At 39.8% G+C, this 18,874-nt stretch overlaps 1 pseudogene; it reads left to right on the forward strand.

The window, feature by feature from the left end:
• The first annotated feature begins 17,681 nt into the window (after positions 1 to 17,681).
• Positions 17,682 to 18,405, forward strand: LOC148576965 (uncharacterized; annotated as a pseudogene).
• Positions 18,406 to 18,874: the final 469 nt, after the last annotated feature.

The raw sequence follows: 18,874 nt of genomic DNA on the forward strand, positions 1-18,874 counted from the left end.
GTAAATCTTCACCGCACACTGATAGACCAAGGGAGCTCTGCCGACATCTTATTCAAAAATGCCTTCAATAAACTCGGCTTAGAAGAAAAAGAGCTTAGAGCATATCCAAACAGCTTGTTCAGACTGGGAGATACCCCAATGTAACCACTGGGATACATCTCACTACACACAACCTTCGGAAAAGGAAACCAATCCAAAACACTCAAAATAAACTACATCGTGGTCGACGTGAGTTCAGCCTATAATGCCTTAATAGGTCGGACAACATTAAATCAACTCGGCGCAATAGTCTCAACTCCACATCTATGCATGAAATTCCCAACTGCAGAAGGGATAGCTACAATAAAAGTAGATCAAAAGATGGCGCACCATTGTTACAACAAAAGTCTAAACCTCAGAGGTAGAGGAGAAGAATTCCACACAATTGAACTTGGTGGAGTTCAGAGGCGAGAAGAACTCCGTCCACAACCTGAAGGTGAAGTAGAGAAAGTCCAGATCAGAGACATCCCGGACAAAACAACCAATATTGGAACGATTCTAAGAGGAGATATAAAAGAATCACTTGTACAGTTCTTACGAGATAACGTCGATCTCTTTGCATGGAAAGCTGCAGACATGCCAGGTATAGACCCCAAACTAATGTGCCACAAGTTGGCGGTCTACCCAGGATCTCGACAAGTACAGCAGAGACGAAGAAAACTCGGGCCAGAACGATCCCAAGCTGTGGAAGAGTAGGTACAAGCCCTACTGGAGGCAGGATTCATAAGAGAAGTCAAGTACCCACTATGGCTAGCTAACGTCGTCTTGGTGAAAAAGTCAAATGGGAAGTGGCGAATGTGAACCGACTACACTAATCTCAACAAAGCCTACCCAAAAGATCCTTATACACTCCCATGTATGACACTCTGGTGGATGCCTCATCTGGATATAAACCTCTCGTTTATGGATGCATATTCCGGATACAATCAAATCCCAATGTATCCACCTGATCAAGAAAAAATCTCGTTTCTAACACCAAAAGCAAACTACTGCTCCATCGTAATGCCTTTTGGTCTTAAAAACGAGGGAGCTACTTATCAAAGGTTAATGAATAAAGTCTTTTCAGATCATATCGGAAAGATCATGGAGGTCTATGTGGACGACATGTTGATAAAGACACAAAGTGAAGAAACATTATTGTCCGACCTGGCCCAAGTGTTCGACACTATAAGAAAGCATGGCATGCGACTCAATCCTGTAAAATGCACCTTTGCAGTAAAAGCTGGCAAATTCTTGGGTTTTATGCTCACACAAAGAGGAATCGAGGCAAATTCGGATAAATGCCAGGCCATACTCGACATGAAGAGCCCAACTTGTGTCAAAGAGGTACAACAACTCAACGGGAGGTTGGTAGCCTTGTCCAGATTTCTAGCGAGATCAGCAATAAGGTCTCTCCCCTTCTACGCCACTCTAAGAAAGGGAAAGAAGTTTGAATGGACAACGGAGTGCGAGCAAGCCTTCAAGATTTCAAAAGATTCCTGGGGCAACCGCCTATCCTAACTCGACCACGAGAGGGAGAGCCACTCATATTGTACCTCGCAGTAGGAAGTCGGGCAGTAGCCTCAGCACTAGTCCGAGAGGAAGACATGGGGCAACAACCTGTATACTTCATCAGTAAAGCACTACAAGGGTCTGAGCTGAACTACCAAAAAATAGAGAAATTTGCCTATGCTCTCATACTAACATCTCGACGACTTCGCCCGTACTTCCAAGCTCACACTATTAAGGTTCGGACCAACCAGCCCATAAAAGGGATATTGCAGAAAACAGATCTAGCAGGCAGAATCTTGCAATGGGCAGTCGAGTTGTCTGAGTTCGACCTTCAATACGAATCTCGGACAGCCATCAAATCACAATACTTAGCCGACTTCATTGCAGAATTTACAGACACTCCAGAAACTCCCACAGAATGGAATCTCTACGTGGATGGTTCTTCAAATAAAACTGGAAGCGGCGCAGGTGTGATAATTGAAAGCAACCAAGGAACCCAAATTGAACTTTCCCTCAAATTCGGGTTCCCTGCCTCAAACAACCAGGTGGAATATGAAGCACTACTAGCTGGTTTGAAGCTGGCTAAAGAGGTCGGAGCTCAAAAGCTCATTATGTTCAGCGACTCACAGGTGGTCACTTCATAAATAACGGAGAGCTACCAAGCTAAGGATCCCACTATGAAAAAGTACCTGGGTAAAACCAGGGAACAGCTTGGACAACTCCGGGAATATGAGATCCACCACATACCCCGTGAACAGAATACCCGAGCTGACGCACTCTCAAAGCTAGCCAGCACCAAACCAAGGGGCAACAATAGGAGCCTCATCCAAGAAATACTGCAGAGTCTGTCCATCTCGGAAGAAGAAAAAGTCCTAGCCATAACAGGTCAGGATCAAGGATGGATGACCCCCATAATTAACTACCTCAAAACAGAAACACTCCCCACAGATGAAAAGGGGGCAAAGAGGTTAAAGCGGGAGGCACAACACTACACTATCATAAATAATACTCTATACAAAAGAAAGATTTCAATACCATTGTTAAAATGTGTGCCGACTTCCAATACAAAGGAAATTTTAGAAGAAATACACAGTGGCATTTGTGGCAACCATCTCGGAGCACAAGTACTTACCAAAAAAGTACACCGGGTAGAATTTTATTGGCCAACTCTACAAAAGGAGGCCACAGAGTTTGTAAAGACATGTCTACCAAGCCAGAAACATGCCAACTTTCACATCGCCCCGCCAGAGGAACTCATCAGCGTGACCTCACCATGGCCATTTGCAAAATGGGGACTCGACCTTCTCGGACCCTTCCCTCAGGGATCGGGACAAGTTAAATTCCTCATAGTAGGGGTAGACTACTTTACAAAGTGGATCGAGGCAGAACCCCTAGCTAATGCCACTGCTCAAAGAAGTCGAAAATTCCTATATAGAAACATTGTCACAAGGTTCGGGGTCCCATACTCCATCACCACAGATAATGGCACCCAATTCACAGATGCATGCTTCAGAAAGTTAGTGGCTGACTTGAATATAAAACACCAATTTACTTCCGTAGAACATCCTCAAGCCAACGGACAAGCTGAAGCCGCCAACAAAGTGGTATTGGCTGGGCTAAAACGAAGATTACAGGACGCAAAGGGAGCCTGGGCTGAAGAGCTCCCACAAGTCCTATGGGCATATCGAACAACGCCACATTCTATCACAAAGGAATCACCCTTCCAGTTAGCTTACAGAATGGAGGCAATGATCCTAGTAGAGATCGAAGAAGGGTCGCCTAGAGTGGTCCATTACAATGAAGAGGCCAACTCCCAACTTCAAAGGGAATAACTCGACCTACTTCCTGAAATCAAGAGAGAGCTCGGATCAGGGAAGAAGCACTAAAACGTCGAATGGCTTCCAGATATAATCAAAAGGTAGTGCCATGAGGTTTTGCTGAGAATGATCTCATCCTAATCCGAAATGATATTGGAACAACTCAAACTAGAGAAGGAAAGTTGGCAGCAAACTGGAAAGGACCCTACCGAGTCATAGAAGTACTTGGGAAGGGCTACTACAGACTGTCCGAACTCGAGGGCCGAGAGCTTCCCAGATCGTGGCACGCCTGCAACCTAAGAAGGTACTATAGCTAGGATGGTAAAGGATCTCAACATATGATACACTCTTTTTCCTGAAAAGGTTTTTTAATGAGGCACCAAATTGAGATCCACGAATTATCCAACTTAAAAGGATAAAAACTCCGCATGTACATATTTGCATTTTCTTTTAAATAAAATATATTAGATGTTCTACAAGTTTTCAAGATGCATTATTTGATTTTTAGTCTGAAGGGATGTCTCATGTATTACTCACTGAGCTTGAAAACAAAAGAAAGAAAATGATGTATTGCATGAGAGATTGAGTTATATTGAATAATAGTCTTATTTACTTAAATGTGGTGGTATTATTTGTGATTTTGAATGCATGATATGAAAAGTGCATATTTGAATTTGAATCAAAGGATGTTGATGTATAAGGAACAAGAATTTAGGGAACTATTATGACTTCTCTGAAATTAGTGAAAGCTTAATCCTTGAAGCAAAAGAAACAGCAAAAGAAAAATAAAAGCAAGGTCCAAGGCTCTGAGCGTCAATGACTAAGGAGGTCAGACATGATTAAAAGCTCAAAGAGTTGTTTCCTTAGTCATATGCTTGTGGTGTTCTTGTGTCAAGTAATCCTTGAGACAGAATATTTAGAGTCGAGACCAAACGCATTTAGCAGAGTATGCCCAAGACTTTGAGCACCACTGTCTGGGAGTAACTAAAAGAAAAATCAGAACTTAAAGAGAGTTCCCCAGTTAAGTGCTTGTGGTGTTTTTGTGTCAAGTAACCCTTGAGACAAAACATTTAAAGTCACGGCTAGGCTTAAGGTGCAAAACACCAAAGAAAAGAGAATTAAAGGAAATTTGCTGTGTTCAAGGATTAAACTGAAGTATAAAGATCAGAGAATTCATAATATAATATGGATTCTAATTCCAAATAACACTGACAGTCCTCTGATTCAAGGGAGAGTGAGATGCCAAAACTATTCAGAATTGCAGGAGATAAACCCCATGGTGCACGAATTGTAAATCACACTTTTCACAACTCGTACCACTAACCAGCAAGTGCACTGGGTCGTCCAAGTAATACCTTACGTGAGTAAGGGTCGAATCCCACAGAGATTGTTAGCTTGAAGCAATCTATGGTTATCTTGTAATTCTTAGTCAGGATATCAATTATAATTATCAGTTTGGATTGCGAAAAATAAAAGAGCATGAATTAAATACTTGTTATGTAGTAATGGAGAATATGTTGGAGTTTTGGAGATGCTTTGTCTTCTGAATCTCTGCTTTCCACCTGTCTTCTTCTTCATGCACGCAAGGTTCCTCCTATGGCAAGCTATGTGTTGGTGGATCACCATTGTCAATGGCTACCATCCGTCCTCTCAGTGAAAATGGTCCAGGTGCGCTGTCACCGCACGGCTAATCATCTGTCGGTTCTCACTCATGCTGGAATATGATCCATTGACCCTTTTGCGTCTGTCACTACGCCCAATCCTTGTGAGTTTGAAGCTCGTCACAATCATTCAATCCCTGAATCCTACTCAGAATACCACAGACAAGGTTTAGACTTTTCGGATTCTCAAGAATGCTGCCAATGGATTCTAGCTTATACCACGAAGATTCTGATTAAGGAATCCAAGAGATACTCATTCAATCGAAGGTAGAACGGAGGTGGTTTTCAGTCACGCGTTCATAGGTTGAGAATGGTGATGAGTGTCACGGATCATCACATCCATCATATTGAAGTGCGAATGAACATCTTAGATAGAAACAAGCGTGTTTGAATAGAAAACAGAAATACTTGCATTAATTCATCGAGACACAGCAGAGCTCCTCACCCCCAACAATGGAGTTTAGAGACTCATGCCATCAAAGAATACAAAGTTCAGATCTAAAATGTCATGAGGTGCAAAATAAATCTCTAAAAAAGTTGCTTAAATACTAAACTAGTAACCTAGGTTTACAGAAAATGAGTAAACTAAGATAGATAGTGCAGAGATCCACTTCTGGGCCCACTTGGTGTGTGCTAGGGATGAGACTTGAGCTTTACACGTGCCTAGGCTGTTTCTAGAGTTAAACGCCAGGTTGTAACCTGTTTCTGGCGTTTGACTCCAACTTGTAGCCTGTTTCTGGCGTTTAACGCCAGAATGAAACATGGAACTGGCGTTGAACGCCAGTTTACGTCATCTATCCTTGAAAAAAGTATAGACTATTATATATTGCTGGAAAGCCCTGGATATCTAGTTTCCAACGCAGTTGAGAGCGCACCAATTGGAATCCTGTAGCTCTAAAAAATCCATTCTGAGTGCAGGGAGGTTAGAATCCAACAGCATCAGCAGTCCTTTTTCAGCCTGAATCAGATTTTTGCTCAGCTCCCTCAATTTCAGCCAGAAAATACCTGAAATTACAGAAAAACACACAAACTCATAGTAAAGTCTAGAAATGTGATTTTTATTTAAAAACTAATAAAAATATAATAAAAAGTGACTAAAACATATTAAAAACTACCTAAACACAATGCCAAAAAGCATATAAATTATCCACTCATCACAACACCAAACTTAAATTGTTGCTTGTCCCCAAGCAACTAAAAACAAAGTAGGATAACAAGAAATGAATATACAATGAATTCCAAAAACATCTATGAAAATCAGTCTTAATTAGATGAGCGGGGCTATTAGCTTTTTGTTTCTGAACAGTTTTAGCATCTCACTTTATCCTTTGAAGTTCAGAATGATTGGCATCTATAAGAACTCAGAATTCAGATAGTGTTATTGATTCTCCTAGTTCAGTATGTTGATTCTTGAACACAGCTACTTTATGAGTCTTGGCCGTGGCCCTAAGCACTCTGTTTTCCAGTATTACCACCGGATACATACATGCCACAGACACATAACTGGGTGAACCTTTTCAGATTGTGACTCAGCTTTGCTAAAGTCCCCAATTAGAGGTGTCCAGGGTTCTTAAGCACACTCTGTTTTTGCCTTGGACCTCGACTTTAACCGCTCAGTCTCAAGTTTTCACTTGACACCTTCACGCCACAAGCACATGGTTAGGGACAGCTTGGTTTAGCCGCTTAGGCCAGGATTTTATTCCTTTAGGCCCTCATATCCACTGATGCTTAAAGCCTTGGATCCTTTTTATTACCCTTGCCTTTTGATTTTAAGGGCTATTGGCTTTTTGCTCTTGCCTTTTGGTTTAAAGAGCTTTTGGCTTTTTCTGCTTGCTTTTTCTTTTTCTTACTCTTTTTTTTTTCGCATTTTTTTTCTGCAAGCTTTGTTCTTCACTGCTTTTTCTTGCTTCAAGAATCATTTTTATGATTTTTCAGATTATCAAATAATATTTCTCCTTTTTCATCATTCTTTCAAGAGCCAACAATTTTAACATTCATAAACAACAAATTCAAAAGACATATGCACTGTTCAAGCATTCATTCAGAAAACAAAAAGTATTGCCACCACATCAAAATAATTAAACTATTTTAAAATTTGAAATTCATGTACTTCTTTTTCTTTTTCAGAAAACATTTTTCATTTAAGAAAGGTGATGGATTCATAGGACATTCATATCTTTAAGACATAGACACTTAGATACTAGTGATCATGTAATAAGACCCAAACATAAATAAACGTAAAGTATAGTAAACAAAAAACAGAGAAATAAGAACAAGGAGATTAAGGAACGGGTCCACCTTAGTGAGGGTGGCGTCTTCCTCTAATTGAAGAACCAATGGTGCTCTTGAGCTCCTCTATGTCTCTTCCTTGTCTTTGTTGCTCCTTCCTCATAGCTCTTTGATCTGTAGTCAAATGCTCTACCACTGAACTATGGACCCTTGAGATGAACCTCTCCATCTCTCATGACTCGGGGGTGGAAGTAACTGCCTTCCTTTTTCTCTTTCTAGAGGTTTCTCTGGCCTTAGGTGCCATAAATGTTTATGGAAAAACAAAAAGCAACACTTTTTTCCACACCAAACTTAAAAGGTTTGCTCGTCCTCGAGCAAAAGAAGATAGAAGGGAGTAGAAGGAGAAGTGGAGGAGAAGGAGGTGTGTGAATGGGTGGGTATGGAAGGGGAATGGTTTGAATTGGAATGGTGAGGTAGGTGGGGATCCTGTGGGGTCCACAGATCCTGAGGGGTCAAGAACTTAGCATCCCTGCTCCATTGAGGCAAGCAAAACGCCCTTAGTACGCAATCCTGGCGTTTAACGCCAGACTGGTGCTTGTTTCTGGCGTTAAACGCCAGCTTTTCCCCTTTCTTGGCGTTGAACGCCAACTTGGTGCTTGTTTCTGGCGTTTAACGCCAGCTTGATGCTTCTTTCTGGCGTTAAATGCCAGTCTAATGCTTCTTACTGGCGTTTAAACGCCAGTAAGCTCTTCCTCCAGGGTGAGCTATTTTTAATGCTATTTTTCATTCTGTTTTTGATTTTTCAATGGTTTTTGTGACTTCACATGATCATCAACCTACAAAAAACATAAAATAGCAATGCAAACTAAATAGATATAGTTAAATAACATTGGGTTGCCTCCCAACAAGCGCTTTTTTATTGTCAATATCTTGACAGTGAGCTCTCATGGAGCCTCACAGATAATAAGAGCAGGGTTGGGGCCTCTCAACACCAAACTTAGAGTTTGATTGTGGCCTCCCAACACCAAACTTAGAGTTTGAATGTGGGGGTTTTGTTTGACTCTGTATTGGAAGAATCTTTTCATGCTTCCTCTCCATGGTTACAGAAGGAGAACCTTGTGTCTTATAGTTTGCAATGTCTGCAAACCACAGAGCTTCCTGAATAGCAAACAATTGCTCATCCAGAAAGGTTTCAGAGATCTCAGTAGGAGGAAGGGATGCTCCTGCTACTGGTTCTATCTGGGACAGGTGATCAGCTACTTGATTCTCTATCCCTTTTCTGTCTCTTATTTCTATATCAAACTCTTGCAGAAGCAACACCCATCTTATGAGCCTGGGCTTTGAATCCTGCTTTGTGAGTAGATATTTAAGAGCAGCATGGTCAGTGTACACAATCACTTTTGATCCTACTAAGTATGATCTAAACTTGTCAATGGCATAAACCACTGCAAGCAGCTCTTTTTCTGTGGTTGTGTAATTTTTCTGGGCATCATTTAAAACATGGCTAGCATAATAAATGACATGCAGAAGCTTGTTATGCCTCTGTCCCAATACTGCACCAATGGCATGGTCACTGGCATCACACATTAGTTCCAAAGGTAATGTCCAATCTGGTGCAGAAATAACTGGTGCTGTGACCAGCTTAGCTTTCAGGATTTCAAACGCCTGCAGACACTCAGTGTCAAACACAAATGGCATGTCAGCAGCTAGCAGATTGCTCAAAGGTTTTGCAATTTTTGAAAAATCCTTTATAAACCTCTTATAGAATCCTGCATGCCCCAGAAAGCTTCTGATTGCCTTAACATTGGCAGGTGGTGGTAATTTTTCAATTACCTCTATCTTAGCTTGATCCACCTCTATTCCCTTGTTTGAAATCTTGTGCCCAAGGACAATCCCTTCAGTCACCATAAAGTGACATTTTTCCCAGTTTAAAACCAGGTTAGTCTCTTGGCATCTTTTCAGAACCAGTGTCAGGTGATCAAGACAGGAACTGAATGAGTCTCCATATACTGAGAAGTCATCAATGAAGACTTCCAGAAAATTTTCCACCATATTATAGAAAATAGAGAGCATGCATCTCTGAAAGGTTGCAGGTGCATTACACAGCCCAAATGACATCCTTCTGTAGGCAAATACTCTAGATGGACATGTGAATGCTGTTTTCTCTTGATCCTAGGGATCTACTACAATTTGGTTGTAGCCTGAATAGCCATCCAAAAAGCAGTAATAATCATGACTTGCTAGTTTTTCTAGCATCTGGTCTATGAATGGTAAAGGAAAATGATCCTTTCTGGTGGTTGTATTGAGCCTTCTGTAGTAAATACACATACGGCACCCTGTAACTGTTCTTGTAGGAACCAGCTCATTTTTTTCATTATGAACCACTGTCATATCTCCCTTCTTAGGGACAACATGGACAGGACTCACCCATGGGCTATCAGAAATAGGATAAATAATCCCAGCCTCTAGTAACTTAGTGACCTCTTTCTGCACTACCTCCTTCATGGCGGGATTTAGCCGCCTCTGTGGTTGAACTACTAGCTTAGCATCATCCTCCAATAGGATCTTGTGCATGCATCTGGCTGGGCTAATGCCCTTAAGATCACTTATGGACCACCCAAGAGCTGTCTTGTGTGTCTTTAGCACTTGAATTAGTGCTTTCTCTTCTTGTGGCTCTAAAGCAGAGCTTAAGATTACAGGAAAAGTGTCACCTTCTCCTAGAAATGCATATTTCAAGGATGGTGGTAGTGGTTTGAGCTCGGGTTTAGGAGGTTTCTCCTCTTCCTGAGGAGTTTTTAGAGGTTCTTTTATTTCTTCTGGTTCCTCCAGATCAGACTGAACATCTTTAAAAATGTCCTCTAGCTCTGATTCGATAGTCTCAGTCATATTGACCTCTTCCACCAGGGAGTCAATAATATCAACACTCAGGCAGTCGTCTGATGTGTCTGGATGTTGCATAGCTTTGACAACATTCAACTTAAACTCATCCTCATTGACTCTCAGGGTTATCTCCCCTTTTTGGACGTCAATGAGGGTTCGTCCAGTTGCTAGGAATGGTCTTCCTAGAATGAGAGTTGTACTCTTGTGCTCATCCATTTCCAGCACTACAAAGTCAGTAGGGAAGGCAAATGGCCCAACCTTGACAATCATGTCCTCAATTATGCCTGATGGGTATTTAATGGAGCCATCAGCAAGTTGAAGACAGATCTGGGTTGGTTTGACCTCTTCAGTCAAGCCAAGCTTTCTGATAGTGGATGCAGAGATTAGGTTGATGCTTGCCCCAAGATCACATAAAGCTGTCTTGGTGCAGTTACCCTCTAATATGCATGGTATCATAAAGCTCCCGGGATCTTTAAGCTTTTCTGGGAAGCTTTTCAGAATGACTGCACTACATTCTTCAGTGAGGAGAACTCTTTCAGTTTCTCTCCAAACCTTCTTATGACTCAAGATATCTTTCATGAACTTGGCATAAGAGGGTATTTGCTCAAGTGCCTCTGCAAACGGAATCTTTATTTCAAGAGTCCTGAGATAGTCTGCAAAGCGGACAAATTGCTTATCCTGCTCCTCTTGACGGAGTTTTTGAGGATAAGGCATCTTGGCTTTGTATTCCTCAGCCTTAGTTGCTGCAGGTTTATTTCCTACAGAAGTGGTTGGAGAAGCCTTTTTAGAGGGGTTGTTATCAGCACTTGTGTGTGTCTGATCCCTCACTGGCGTTTGAAAGCCAGGGTTGGAAGCTTGATTAGCATTGGACGCCAACTTCTTACCTGTTTCTGGCGTTTGAACGCCAAAACTAAGCTTCCATTGGGCGTTTGACACCAGCTCCTTGCCTGTTCCTGGTGTTTGAACGCCAGAACTGCGCGTGGGTTGGACGTTTGACGCCAACCTTGCATCCTTTTCTGGCGTTTGAATTCCAGAGTTGTTCCTCTCTGGGCCTTTACTGTCCTCAGAGGGATTTTGGATAATATTTTTCTCATCCTCTATCAGTTGTTCTTTTTTTGGCTTTCTGCTGCTCTGAAGTGAGGTATTTAATGTTTTCCCACTTCTTAATTGAATTGCCTGGCACTCTTCTATTATCTGCTTTGATAACTGCTGTTTTGTCTGATTCAATTGTGCCTCCATATTTTTATTACCATTTTTAGTGTCTTGTAGCATCTCTTTGAATTCTGCTAGCTGTTTTGTTAGAAAGCACAATTGTTGATTGAGTTCAGCAACTTGTTCTAGAGGACCAAGTTCAGTAGACACTGCTTTGGCTTCTTCTTTTATGGAGGACCCATTACTTACAGATGCTGGTTTCTAGTAACTATATCAATAAGCTCTTAAGCCTCTTCAATAGTTTTCCTCATGTGTATAGATCCACCAGCTGAGTGGTCTAGGGACATCTGAGCTCCTTCTATAAGCCCATAGTAGAAGATGTCTAATTGCACCCACTCTGAAAATATTTCAGAGGGGCATTTCCTTAGCATCCCTCTGTACCTCTCCCAGGCATTATAAAGGGATTCATCATCCTCTTGTTTAAAGCCTTGGATGTCCAGCCTCAGCTGTGTCATCCTTTTTGGAGGGAAACATTGATTCAGGAATTTGTCTGATAACTGTTTCTATGTCCTTATGCTTGCTGTGGGTTGGTTATTTAACCACCTCTTAGCTTGATCTTTTACAGCAAACGGAAACAGTAACAGCCTGTATACGTCCTGATCTACCTCCTTGTCACGCACTGTGTTAGCAATTTGCAAGAACTGTGCCAGAAACTCAATAGGTTCTTCCTGTGGAAGACCGGAATACTGGCAATTTTGCTGCACCATGACAATGAGCTAAGGATTTAGCTCAAAACTGCCTACTTTGATTAGATGGTATACAGATACTACTCCCATATGCAGCAGTAGTGGGATTACCATATGACCCCAGAGTCCTTCTGGACTGTTCATTTCCACTTAGATCCATGACGGATAAAATAGAATTGATATGAATTGCAAAGAAAATATATTTTTAAATTTTTTTTTGAAAATCGAGATTAAAATAAAATAAAATAAAATAAATGAAAAATTGACTATAATTTCGAAAATTAGAAGAAAAAGAAATAAAAGAAAATTGAAAACTAAATTAATTAATTAAAAAGATTTGAAAAAGATGTGGGTGAGGATTTTCGAAAAAAATAAAGAGAGAGAAATTGGTTAGGAAGTTTTGAAGAAGATATGTCTTAAAATTAAAGATACTTGTAAGAAAATAAAATAAAATAAAAAAAAGATATGAAAAAGATTTGATTTTAAAATTTGAGATTAGAAAAGATAAGATAAGCTAGGTAAGAGAAGATAGGGAATTTAAATTAAAAAGTTTTGAAAATTAAATTTTAAATTTGAAAATTAAGTTTTGAAATTTGAAATTTGAAATTTGAAATAAGATAAGATAAGTTTTTGAAAAAGATATGATTTTTTTTCTGAAAAAGATAATTTTGAAATTTTAAAACTTAAGATAAGATAAAAAAATAAAAATTTTAAAATAAAATCTGAATTTTTAAAAGGAAAATTCGAAAAATCAATTAAAATAAAGGAAAAAGATATTTTTGAATTCAATGAGGAAAGAGAAAAACAATAAAAAGACACAAAACTTAAAATTTTTAGATCTAATGCTCCTTATTTTCGAAAATTTGGAGGAAAAACACTCAAGAACATAAAACTTTTAAGATTAATACGCAAGAAAGACTCAAGAACACCTTGAAGATTCACAAGAACATGAAGAACAAAAATTCAAAGACTCAAAGGACTCAAGAACATAAAAAAAGAACACCAAACCTAAAATTTTTAGAAAACCAAAAATAAATTTTTTAAAATCAAATAAAAACTGACAAGAAAACACCAAACTTAAAACTTGACACAAGATTTAATTAAAGAAAAATTAATTTTGAAAAGATTTTAGAAAGAAAGACTCAAATGAGCAACTATTCACAAGAACATAGACACATTCAACAAATACAAGGATTAAACAGAGAAAAACTATTTTTTTTGAATACTGATAATTTGAAAATGCACAAGAAAAACAAGAAAATACAGAGAACAGGAAAAACTAAAGATCAAACAAGGGAAATAAACAAGAACAACTTGAAGATTAAGAAAGAACAATGAACACAAATTCGAAAATTTAGAAGAAATAAAAAATATGCAATTGACACCAAACTTAAAATATGAAAATAAACTCAAACAAAAAAACTCAATTATCAGTTTATAAAATTTTCAAAAAAATTAACAAGAGAAAATAAGGATTTAAAAAAAAATTTCAACCAAAAACAATAAATAAAGACTCTAAACCTAAAACAAAAATTTTCCTAATCTAAGCAACAAAATAAACCGTCAGTTGTCCAAACTCGAACAATCCCCGGCAACGGCGCCAAAAACTTGGTGCACGAATTGTAAATTACACTTTTCACAACTCGTACCACTAACCAGCAAGTGCACTGGGTCGTCCAAGTAATACCTTACGTGAGTAAGGGTCGAATCCCACAGAGATTGTTGGCTTGAAGCAATCTATGGTTATCTTGTAATTCTTAGTCAGGATATCAATTATAATTATCAGTTTGGATTACGAAAAATAAAAGAGCATGAATTAAATACTTGTTATGCAGTAATGGAGAATATGTTAGAGTTTTGGAGATGCTTTGTCTTCTGAATCTCTGCTTTCCCCCTGTCTTCTTCTTCATGCACGCAAGGTTCCTCCTATGGCAAGTTGTGTGTTGGTGGATCACCGTTGTCAATGGCTACCATCCGTCCTCTCAGTGAAAATGGTCCATGTGCGCTGTCACCGCACGGCTAATCATCTGTCGGTTCTCACTCATGCTGGAATAGGATCCATTGATCCTTTTGCGTCTGTCACTACGCCCAACCCTTGTGAGTATGAAGCTCGTCACAGTTATTCAATCCCTGAATCCTACTCGGAATACCACAGACAAGGTTTAGACTTTCTGGATTCTCAAGAATGCTGCCAATGGATTCTAGCTTATACCATTAAGATTCTGATTAAGGAATCCAAGAGATAATCATTCAATTGAAGGTAGAATGGAGGTGGTTGTCAGTCACGTGTTCATAGGTTGAGAATGGTGATGAGTGTCACGGATCATCACATCCATCATATTGAAGTGCAAATGAACATCTTAGATAGAAACAAGCGGGTTTGAATAGAAAACAGAAATACTTGCATTAATTCATCGAGACACAGTAGAGCTCCTTACCCCCAACAATGGAGTTTAGAGACTCATGCCGTCAAAGAATACAAAGTTCAGATCTAAAATGTCATGAGGTGCAAAATAAATCTCTAAAAGTTGTTTAAATACTAAACTAGTAACCTAGGTTTACAGAAAATGAGTAAACTAAGATAGATAGTGCAGAGATCCACTTCTGGGGCCCACTTGGTGTGTACTGGGGCTGAGACTTGAGCTTTACACGTGCCTAGGCTGTTTCTAGAGTTAAACGCCAGGTTGTAACCTGTTTCTGGCGTTTAACTCCAACTTGTAGCCTGTTTCTGGCATTTAACGCCAGAATGCAACATGGAACTGGCGTTGAATGCCAGTTTACATCATCTATCCTTGAGAAAAGTATGGACTATTATATATTGTTGGAAAGCCCTGGATGTCTAGTTTCCAACGCAATAGAAAGCGCGCCAATTGGAATCTTGTAGCTCCAAAAAATCCATTTCGAGTGCAGGGAGATCAGAATCCAACAACATCAGCAGTTCTTTTTTAGCCTGAATCAGATTTTTGCTCAGCTCCCTCAATTTCAGCCAGAAAATATCTAAAATTACATAAAAACACACAAACTCATAGTAAAGTCCAGAAATGTAATTTTCATTTAAAAACTAATAAAAATATAATAAAAATTGACTAAAACATATTAAAAACTACCTAAAAACAATGCCAAAAAGCGTATAAATTATCTGCTCATCACCCCACTTTAAGAATAGACTTGAGCATAACTGAACTCTCACTTCTCATGCAGATTTACATCTTAATCATGCACTTATTTTGGTTGCTTGAGGACAAGCAACAATTCAAGTTTGGTGTTGTGATGCGTGAGCATCTTATCTATATTTTCCTTATGAATTTGCACTTGAATTGCTAAGTTTGATCAAAATTTAAATATCTTTTGGCCACTATAGATGCTACTTTTAGTTGTGCACAATTCTATTTATTTCAGGTAGCATTCGAATGGATTTGATGGAGTTTTGTAGCAGAAAAGGAGGAAAGTGAATGATGCTGTCAATCCTGACCTCCTTGCACTCAAACAAGAATAACTTGAGCTACAAAGATCCAATTGACGTGATTCTAGCGGCGTTGGAAAGATAACTTCTAGGACTTTCTAACAATATATAGTAGTGTACACTTCTTCACCAGAAACCTCTGCCTCCTCCACGTTGAACTTGGCCCCTGCCAAGTTCAGCGTAGGACTTGAAAGCTCCTAGGAAACCATGCGCAACACTCCACGCTGAACTTGGAAAAAGCCAAGTTCAGCGTGGAATCAAAGGGGAGCGCTAAATATCACACTACTTCCTCCACGCTGAACTTGGCTTTTCCAAGTTCAGCGTGGATCCTCAATATCAGCGTGGTCCCCATATACGTCAGCATGGTTGCACGAACAATCAATTAACTTTGATTAAATTTGTATATTATATTTAAATAGAAAAAGATATTATTTTAGTTTTAGAAAATATATTTTTACATTAATTAGGATTATATATAAAAGGAAAAAAAACCTATCTCTCTTCTCTTCTACCTCATTCTGCACTTTACAGTTTTTCAAAATCCTTATTTTCTCTCTGAACCATGAGCAACTAAACCTCCACTGTTAAGGTTAGGAGCTCTGTCTATTGTATGGATTGATACTATTATTTTTATATTTTAATTGATGTATTGATTTCTATTTCAAGAATTGTTTTCGTTCTTTATCTTATGAATTTGGGTGGAACGGAAGTATGACCCTTGTTCTAATTGAGTTCTTGTATAACTTGGAAAAGCTCTTTACTTGAACAACAGCTTGAAAACAATTTCTCCTAAACTTCTAATTATTTGGACTTAACGGGATACGTGACATATAATCCTTTTATATTTGGATAATTAGAGTTTCTGTGGCACATAAACTAGAATTGAACTTCATCCTCTAATTAGAATTAAGTGACCAAGGAATTGGCGGTTGACGAAAGCTAGAGTAGACTAAGAAGGTCTAAGGAATTAGGGCTTAGTCATATATAGTTTGCCATGAATTGAATCTTGCATGATTAAAATAATTAGTAAGAAAAGTCAATCCGGAAAATAGATAACTCTGAAGCCTTAACTATTTTTCCATATATTATTCACAACTCATTTACTGCTTGCTTTCTAATTTACTGAATTTACTGTTTAATGTAATTGAACTCTCAACACTCCTTTCTATTTGTCTGACTAAGCCAATCACTCAACCATTGTTGCTTGATCCATCAATCCTCGTGGGATCAAGCCTCACTCACCTGAGGTATTACTTGGTACGACCCGGTGCACTTGCCGGTTAGTTTGTGGTTAGAAAATCCGCACCAACTTGTAATGTGGCCCCTTCCCAGCTTCATCCGAACTCTTGGGCCTTTATTAAGATTTTCCAGCTATTGTGCCAGGAATTAGGTGTCCGACCTACCACACCCCTTTTTCTTTATCTTTTTGTGTTGACTAAGCCTGGAGTGTCCAAGAAGAAAGCTTCTTGGATTTCCTTCGAGCTACCCAGGGGAAGAAAGTTTTTTCAATGCTTGACGAGTCCTTTCGAGATTTTAAGAATTATTACTTTATGGTCCGAGCTGTCGAGAATGCCCGACCTTTCTTTTTAGATGAGAATGACGAGCTGGCCTTTCCTTTGTGTTGGCAAAAAGATATAGTAGCTCCCAAGTATTCTTGGGAGAATTTGGATGAAATAGAACAAGCTTTTGTGGATGTTCTAGAGGAGCACTGGGGGGAACCTCCTCATCTGGACACAAAGATGTTTTTGGGAGATCCTTCCCTCCTCCGTGCCGAGCTAGGTAGCGTCTGACTTCCCTCCTCATCTGGACACAAAGATGTTTTCTGTTATTGTAACTTGTTTTGCTGGCTTCCTTTTTAGAGATGGTGAAGTCTTCAGACTCCATGAGGGCCTTTCGGAGGGCCAAAAAGGCGACAGCTGCCCAAAACTTGTCAGCAAAGACCTCGGGGGAAGGGTCTTCTCAGGTGTCCCCAAAGAAGCCGACTTCTGACTCTCAGGACCCGAGAAAGATCATCCCGACCCCTAGAGTTCGGTCAATTCCATCTGATCCATCTCATGCGTCCTCTGGTCCTGTTTCCTCTCCTCCTGCTATTGGTCCCTTTCCCAAGAAGCAAAAAACTGTTGGGACCTATGACTTGAACGATAAAAAGTTTGATGGCATTTTCTTTGCTACAGAATTGATTGCTCCACATGGTAAAGTCCCTATGGACGACATCTCGATCCTTCATCACCTTGATTTCATAACGAGCAACAGTATTCGAATGGCCAATGTTGGCGTGGCCTTATCTCGAATTGTTAGGGAGGCCCTTGTCTGTGCTACGAAGGCCTTTCTAGAGGATACCCGGGCTGAATTTGATAGGGTGAAAGGTCTGAAGGATGAGCTCAATTCCAAGGTTTCAAAGTTGGAAATTGATGTGGACAAGGAGAAGGAGCGTGCCACTAGGGCGGAGGCAGCTGCTAACTTGGCTGAGAAGGCAGCAAAAAAGTTATAAGGAGAGTTATACCCGGGCATACGGCGAGTTATTAGAAACTAAGGAGAGGCTTCAATCTGCCCAAGATGATTATGCCGAGTTTCAGGGACTCATGGTGAATAGTATGACTGATATGTTCGAGATCCTAAAGGCTCAGGTCTGAGTTCTTGCTCCTGAGGCCGATCTCTCTCTTTTTAGCATGGATAATGTAGTAGAAGATGGCAAGATTGTACTCGCTCCTGATGATGATGAGGGTCCTCCTCTTGTGCAATCAGCCAAAGTTTCGGCAGCTTCAACTTCTTCCATTCCTTCAGAGGTCGTCCCTCATGAGGCCAAGCCAGACGTGGAGATTTTGAATGGGCCTGATGGAGTGGTTAATGCTACTCCGATCTCGACCATGCCTCTTTCTTCTCCTGCCCAGGATACGGCTACTTGGGCGAGTCTAGATCCCTTATGATGTTTCTTTTAATATCTCTATTCTGAATATTTAGTATAGTCTGACTTATGGACTTTGTGAGAACTTGTTCTAATTTTCTATAAGTCTTTTGTAGTAGGTTCTTCTGACATTAGGTTGCTGCTTAGCAACCTTTGTTTTAAACACTTTAAACTCTTGGGCTGCCTTTTAGGTGGCCTTTGAGTCTTTAATGTTTTGCTGGACGCGTTTTGTTGATATGTTGGTCATACCTCTAATGTTTTATCCTTGCGATCTTTGCGGATTTTATAGAGGTTCGGCACTTTCGAGTCCGTCCTTCTTTGAGTGGTAATGTGAGTTGGCCTTTCGGATTTATGCCCTGCTTTGAGTTGGTACTTGTCAACCCTTTGCTTTTGGCAAATTATCCTTGCGGCTTGGTGTCCGAGCTGCTAGCGACTTGTCCGATGACTTTTCGGTGTTCTTTATATAGAACCTTTTTAGTCTCGGATGACTT

The sequence above is a fragment of the Arachis ipaensis genome, chromosome B1 (assembly GCF_059453495.1).
Source record: "Arachis ipaensis isolate K30076 ecotype BB chromosome B1, ASM5945349v1, whole genome shotgun sequence".
NCBI lineage: Eukaryota > Viridiplantae > Streptophyta > Magnoliopsida > Fabales > Fabaceae > Arachis > Arachis ipaensis.